The 8,515-nt window shown below is 34.0% G+C and overlaps 1 pseudogene; it reads right to left on the bottom strand.

The window, feature by feature from the left end:
• Window positions 1-2,409: 2,409 nt before the first annotated feature.
• LOC138363963 (nucleoporin p54-like) lies at window positions 2,410-5,698 on the bottom strand (annotated as a pseudogene).
• Window positions 5,699-8,515: the final 2,817 nt, after the last annotated feature.

The following is an 8,515-nucleotide window of genomic DNA, read 5'->3' as shown; positions in this document are numbered from 1 at the left end:
TGATGTTCTGCCGACTCGATTTTAATGTTTTTAAAAGTATAACAAGGCTTGATTAAGTCCAGGTGGGGCATTCAGGGTTAAATAAACTTTTTCCCATTTGTTCAATCTCGTGTGGTCCTTTGCCTGGTTGGCACTGATGATAACATAGCTAATTCTACCTGTTAACAGGTAGTGGATTTTTTTTTTATATTTTTTCATTATAAAAGGATATAGATATTTTTTATTAGGTAAGATTACTATTATGATTTCAATCCATACCCCTAAAATGAAACTTGCCAGCTACATAATTGGTCAAGCAAGAGGATCAGCTGCCATTTGTGGAGAATATGCCTCTGCCACATTAGGCGTGTTGAACAATTATAAAGATATTAAAATATATTGCCTCATTGGGAAGGACTGGCTTGTTGATAAACTTTCAAACTTCATTCCCATCGAATATTCAGGTTATACACTTGCAAAGAATGAAAAAACAAAAAAAGGAGGGTTCATAGCAATCGCTGAATTAATACATCCGGAAGATGTACCAGTATTGATATACTTCATTGAGTCTCTGTCAATACGAGTATTGCTACCTAAAAACTACATTACCTGGAAAGAACAAATTACATCAAAGTTCACAGTTGAAAATGGTACCCTCGACAATGGAGAACCTCCCAACGTTTCCGATATTGTTGGGAGATTTTATGAAGAAGTAATAAAAACTATGGATACTGATGCCGAAAGATGTGGAATTTTTCCTTCATTTAAAACAGATCAAAAAGTTTGTAAATTGTATCCAGTAGATCTAAGGTTGACATTTATTCATCCCCGTTTTGAAATTAAAAGGAAACGAAAAATCTGTGAGTGGTTTAATGAAGATGAGTATAATATTCCATTTCTTTCAATATTCGAGTGGTTAAAAATACCCGACCTTTGTAATGCTTCTTCAATGACATTACATGAAAGGGAAGGTACTGCAAAGAGGACTATAAAATGTAAATAACAAGGCAAGAAAATTCCCATTGGTCTCTGTGTACCTTCGCTGATATTATACAAATTTGGTTATAAAAGGGCTGAAATATTGAAAGAGCCTATAACCTTAGGCGTAATGGCTTTAGGAACCAGTAATCAGAATATGGACGAAAAAACTTATGTCATGGGAGCCTTAAAGAAAAGATGGAGTTGTACTCGCAGGAGGAGTGGGCAAATAAATAAGTATCCACAGTGTGTAAAGTGTTATGAGCCAGTTGGTCTCGTATACGAGTCTCAGATATTTGATAGATTCAGTCATAACCTAATTGATGGTTATATAATATCAAATAATGATGACCAATACTTATTCAGCCCATATGTCTGTCTTGGGTTACTGACTCGAAATATCAAAATCCTTCCTGTCATATATACTCATTTGCTCTTCCCCAGAGGAAACGTTTTTGTACTTCAGAAGTCTGATGTAATCTGGTGTGTTCTCGGAAATTGCAAAGTGGCTCCTCCAAATACTATAGTTAATTGTATGAATGACCTCTAATTTTTTATAGGCTTTAGGGGACGTCGCACTTGGCCTACAACTTTCATGTTTGTTTAAGTTAATTTGTTTATATTTGAGTTAAAACGAATTAACTTAAATAAACTAACACAACAAGAAAATCACTCGGCCTTATTAGGCAAATGGGGTCTTTTTTGCATAGTGGCTGAGAAGTACGTTCTATGCCAGAGAACAAACGTCTCGGCCTACTGTGCAAGAAAGACCCCATTTACCTAATAAGGCTGAGTTCATTAGATTATTTTTAGTCTCCTCACCTGTGTTCAATACTCTGTCAGAATCAATCAAAATAACAGTTTGTGAACTGGTAATAAATAATAAGCCCAAATACAAAATATAATTCTTTATTGATGTGCGTTTAAACCAAACCAACCATATATATATTGAAAAACGAGTGAAATGGCATTTTATTTTTTGGTGCTACGAGTTTTTACATAAATTTTCATTATGCCGGCATTTTTTGGTACATTTCTGATTATTTCTTTTGCAAATACATCTATGATTTAAACAGGATAAAAGTTTACAGTGGCATACTAATTGTTTCAGGTATCTATTATCACTGAGAAAGTAATTTGATTGTCTACGTCAATCTCACGAAGCCCAAGTTGTTAATTCTTATTAATTTCGTTTGGCATTATTCTTTTGATTGTTTTATCAAAATCGTTTCTTGACAGATATTGGTTAATCGTTCCAAATTTTTTAGCTACACGATATAAATCTCTTTCATTGTCTATTTCGATGATAATTCCACTGATTGTTCGCATTCCTGTTTTGTTTTCCCTATCTTCTTTAGGTATTATCACATTAACAGCATCATATAGGCTAACAGGTGTTACATTTGCCGATGACAATTGTAACATTTTGGAGGCATTAGTTATCTGACGCTCATAAACTTTGCTTCTAATAGTTCCTAAATTTTCAATATGTAAATTATATGAATCGTTATTTACTTCAGAATTATTATCATTATGTTTACCATCTTCTAAATTACATAATCTTCTATTCATTATTACTTCAGGCGACAGCACATTACCAGGTGATGGTGTTGGTGGTGATAATATAGGGGGTAATGAAGGTGGCGGTATTTGTGGCAGGGATAATATGGAAGTAGAGGCAGTTGTAGCACCAGCAGAAACAGTAACAGTAACCTCCTCAACCTCATCAAAAATTATTTCTTCCATGTCTGGCAACGGTGAAGAAATCTGATGCAGCAGCGGACTTGATGACAGGGAATACTGCAATTATAAAAAAAAAAAATATTTTAGTATACAGAAATTAATTGAGGACTCTTTGTTTTCCAAGGTTGAACTGAAAACAAAACCAATAAATATTAAGGAATTTTACCTGAGGATCATTTGCTTCTTTGCCTCTTTTTTCTTCATCCTCTTTGTCGTCTTCTTCTTCTTCTTCATTGTCATCATAGTGACAGTTATTGAACAATTGGCTATATATTGAGGGCGAAAGACGAATCTTCATAACTATTGGCGGTTCTATACCAAAAACTGCCTTGTAAGGCGATATGCCAATTCCACGTGAATATGCTGTGTTTTTGGTGAATTGCACAAATGGAAGTCCAGCTGACCAATCTCGCGTTTGATTTTCACACATCCAACTGCCAAGCATTTTGATTACATCCCCATTCGCACGTTCAATACTCCCTTGGCTCTGTGGATGACGAGGTTTGCTATTAATGAGGAGCATGTTGGGCCACATTTCGTTTGAAAGCTCTTGAATGACCTCGGCCACAAATTCACGGCCGTTATCGCTCTGCAAAATTCGTGGGGCTCCCAAGAGAGCAAATATATCGAGTAAGTGGCGTGCCACTTCAATCGCCCGTTTACTGCGAAGAGCTCGTAAAACCGAAAACTTTGTTAAATGATCCTGATAATGTAAAATATATTTATACACACATCCTCCTTCTTGTTGCATATTTATTAAATCCATTTGTCCTCGCTCCGCAAAACTGGCAGATACAATGGGCCGTACTACCCCTTTTTTTCGTCGAGGAAGTCGTTTCAAATTGCATATGTGGCAGAGTGAAATAAAGAGTTTCACCGATTGTTGAGTGACGTTAGCGATAGTTTTACTTCAAAATAAGTTTTTTTCTCCTCCGTGACAAACTGCTCTGTGTGCATCATAAATCGTATCATACAATTGCCCTTTATGTATGAAACGACGACATATCCGGCCAGGATCAGCTGTTGTTCCTGTTGTTGTTGTTGTTGTTACAGCCGTAGTAGAATGATGACGATGATGATTATCACTGGTCAGTTTACGCTTGGTCCCCCGCTCCATTCTTCGTTCAGTTTCGTCGATGGTTACTAGGACGTCATCCCCAAATAGATTTTTGACATCATATCGAGACAATAGATCATATTCATGAGATGTCTTTGTAGTCAGTTTCAATTTAGCATTTTTGACTTCAATATCTTGTGCTAAATTTTCTCGAGTGAAAATTTTCCGGCTTCCATGCCCATCTGTTTCTAACATTTGGCTAATTTTTAATTCAAATTCCTTTTTTTGTCTCACCTCTTCTTCTCTCTCACGCCCTTCATTAACTTTTTGTCCCAAAGGTAAAGACGTGGATGATGAAGGTAATGGTTCTTCATCAACACTAGTATTGTTATTATCACTTCTTTCTTGTTGTTTCTGTCCACATGTTAATGGAGAGGAAATTGTAGGTGTGTCCTCCATGCTGGAGCAAAATCGACTGACTCTGATATTAACCCTCACACGCTGAATATTTTATATTGACCAATCACTGGCAGGCTTTCTTGGTTAAGCTGGCAGTTTACAGTTTGTGCTTATTTGACTAAATTATTCCTGTAAGACAACACAAACATTGTTGTTACATTCTAGGTCAATTATTTCAAGTTTGTTAAAATGTCAGTGTCATCAATACCTAGCAAAATTATTATAATACTTTGCCTAATGGGCAGAGTGCACTTATTGTATGTGGGAAAACAAAAAAAACACAAGGAACTAGACTAAAATTTAATTTATTGAATATCATCAATTCAATGTGTGTGTTGCGGGTTACGAACAAAAAATCAGTGTAGCATCATACCCTCCCTGAAAGGGTGAAGGGAGGTGTTAAAAGCAAAACAATGATAGGGTTAATTACCAATGATTGAATGTTGTTTGGGGAAGTTGGTTGACGGTTAGCCAATTTCCTTAACTCTCAAAACTTAGCTGATGTTCTTTTTTATGTTAACGACCACTTGTATATCTTCCTTAAGTATGTTAACTATAGCCTGAAGTGCATCCTGCTGCCATTTTAGGTATTGTGATATATCCTGCACTTTGTCAACAACCAGTCCATACCGTTGGGCTCGCGGAAAACTACCAGGCTTATAGACCTGAGCCATTAGTTCATTCAAACATCCCTTGAGGTCCTGCAGCTGCATATACAAGTTTTCTAATCGCAGTCGAATCTGATCCTCTATTTCTTCTAGTGGTAGATTTTTTTTCCTTTCAACCTCTTGTGCTGACACCAATTTTAGAACTCGGCGCATTATATTTGTCTGTTTCAACTTAAAATTCTGAATGGTAACTTTAATTGTCGTCTGCATACAACTTAATTGTCTTATATCATCCATAATATTCTTCATACTATTATGAAGTTTATTGCCATATTCTTCTTGATACTTTCAACTGTTTCTGTAATTCCTGAAATCCCACTTTTACAACAGGTATCAATTTCTTTGGGTCAGGATTTTTTTGCTTGCCCAGTTCCCACAATGCTGGATCAATTCCTATAAACAATAAATAATTTATTTTAATTTTTAATTCCACAAATGTAGGAAAAAAAATACCCCGTAATATCTTCACTTTTGTCATTATGTCACGATAAGTAGATGGATTGGTCATATCAAAATCATTTACCTCTTTGCGGTGTATCAAGATATTTCTTCATTTGTTGTTCAGTTAAAGTCAACATTGGAATAATCTGTTCAATAAACAAATTCTGAAACAGAAAAAGTAGGCATTTTTGTCTCTGTCTGGCTATCTACCTGCCTGTCTATCAAAAAACGTTCCATTAATAATGTCCCTTTTAAGCTAATTTGATTATTTAAGCCAACCTGATATCAATTCTCATTAAATAGATTGGTGCAAGCTATAATAAGGCTTACTTAGGCTTACCTTAAAAATTGGATTGTATGATGCTCTTAACATATGACTAAGGTGTCAGTGGTAGATGCACGTTGAATCTCTTCTAGAAGGTATATTATAATATAGAGCAGTTTGCATAATACCATACTTGAAATCATTTTTTATGATAATTATTATTAGGGAAAACATTATAAAATCTTTAAATTCTTTTACCATTAGGAAAAACTTGCTGAATGTAAAATCTGAAGTTCGTTTTGTTTGGTACTTCAGCAGCAAAAATTTCATTAACAACAACTTCATTACCTCCGAATAATAGACTCAATGCTGAAATAACTTCCTGTTTGTAGGCCCTGGAAGAATAAAAAAAATAAAAAAAACATTTTTTAATGTTCCCGGATCCTAGTCATATTTAACACTGAAAAATTATTAGAATATTATACAAGTATATGAATATTAATTACTTACTCCACTTCTGAAAGGCCCCTTCCAATTATAATTTGCACAATACCATCTTCATTACGATAATTGGGAATTTTTGTATAGCAAACTACTTTGAAACGACAATATGGATTTTCAGATGTGAACTCTACAGGTGACATATTGGCCGAATAATAACTGGAATAAAATTCATAAAATTATACTTTATTTTAATTATATACATTTGTACAATATTATAAACAACTAGTCAAATCTACTAAGTTTTCCATAATGATTTACTCACTACCTCATTGAAAAAAAATAAAATCCACATATTTACCTTTACCAAACCCCCAAAAAGCTTGAAGTTGATTCCACTTTCGCAAGACCTCATCATTTTCATTATTGAAGTAGGAAGGAGCACAGATTGCAATATGTAATGCCATTGATGATGAGCCCGGTTGTTGGTGAAGCATCTGAAACTGATGATTGCCCCTATTTGATTCGACCAGTGAAATAAAAACAATGTTCATCGAATCCTCACACATTATGGTGAAACCATTTAACACACCATCTCACCAAATGACCTACAACAGATCACAATTGCCTTATGTTTGTAAATATATATTAATTTAACTAGTCAGTGGTATGAAGAAAATATTCAATAAAACATATCACTAACTAGTACAAATCAATAAATATCCAGCGACAGGCCTCCGTTGCAGAAATAGGAAAGCGTCTTTTCTTCACAGAAGTTCGTTTGTCAAATATTATGGAAAAAACAAAACAAAAAAAAACACTTCAATCCAATATCATAATGTGCTTCTGTTGATAGGTCGAATTAAAAAATTTTAACAATAATATATATCCAGCAGACAACATTGAGTTAACAACCACACTTCTTTTTGGTAAGACGAAACTTTATAGTTGATCTGGTGGTTTTCAGTCTATGACAAGCAGGCAACCCACAATCATCATTAACACATGAAGACACATGTGTATGCAAGAGGGTTTGAATATAAGATTAACACCGAACAATTGTGGATGTCTAGAAACTACTACATGATGACGAACCCGGCGAAACATTAGACAAATCGGGGTACAAGTTTTTTTTTTGACATGATGCACTGTGGGCAAATTCATACAGCAACACATTGGTTCCATCGTGGTTAGCAAACCATTCTAATATTTGTAATAAACTTTGAGTATTAATTTCACAATAACGTTGGTTTTTTTTATATAGTCTCAGGCGTTATATTAACCAACTTTCTCAAAGCCACATTTTCATCATTGGAATGGATATGGTTTTCTATTTTAACAATAATAGACTTGCTAGTTGAAGTAGTATCTTTTTTCTCTTTTATCTTCTTCTCTTCGGCTCCCTCACTGATATCGCTAATATCATCCTAGAAAGATTAGATTTCATCACAAATGCACCTGAGACATTATTTATTTATTTATTATAATATAGTGTCCAAAGCTTCATCATGCTTATCATAAAATAACTTTTAGGTACTTACACCACAAGATTCCTTGGATAGCTCCATTACACAGTAGCCCGTATTACTACTGAACAGGATTCTGGCATACTGGTTGACTGGACTGGATACGGAGGCTCTTATATATTGTATTACCGGCATATTGCATGGAACTTAATGTAATGATTCATTTCTCTCTTTGAATTATATTCATTGGTGAATATAAAATATAAAAGTTGATTCAATGGCGATAACCAAACTTGGTGTTTACATCGGACGATAGTAGCACTGCTTGGTAATCATGTGATATGTTGATATTTTATAAAGAAGATTATGGTTTTGTTATTATGTCCATAATTACATACCTCATATTTTGTAGTCTTGTAATTAGTGGAAAGAGAGAATGTAAGGTATTTAATTCATTATTCATCAAGTCAAAATATAAATATGATAAGTAAAATAGTAAAAGATAATAGATATATATTTTTATTTTTATATTAAATTATTTATATTCTATATAAAAAAAAACATGTTCTATTCCATCCATCAACTAATTAACTAATAGTCTGAATCTAATGTAAAAACACTGTATTGATCTGAATTCATTACACCATATTTTTGATATTCACTTACTTTTTTTTTCAAAAAAATTAGTTTTCCCTTCTAATGAGATATTTTCCATAAAGTCAAATGGATTTTCTACATTATAAAGTTTCTTAAAACCGAGTTCAAAGAGAAGTCGGTCAGCCACAAATTCTATATACTTCCCCATTAGATCACAGTTCATACCAATAAGTTTGATTGGCAAGGCATCTGTTAAAAATTCTTGTTCAATCTTCACAGCATTATCAATGATAGAATATACATATTTCTGATCAGGCTTATTAATCAAGTACTTAAATATCAAGCAAGCAAAATCTGTGTGTAACCCTTCATCTCTAGAAATCAGTTCATTACTGAAGGTTAGACCTGGCATTAAACCACG

Source organism: Procambarus clarkii, chromosome 12, assembly GCF_040958095.1.
Source record: "Procambarus clarkii isolate CNS0578487 chromosome 12, FALCON_Pclarkii_2.0, whole genome shotgun sequence".
In the NCBI taxonomy this organism is placed as follows: domain Eukaryota; kingdom Metazoa; phylum Arthropoda; class Malacostraca; order Decapoda; family Cambaridae; genus Procambarus; species Procambarus clarkii.
This window is presented reverse-complemented; position numbering and strand designations above follow the sequence as displayed.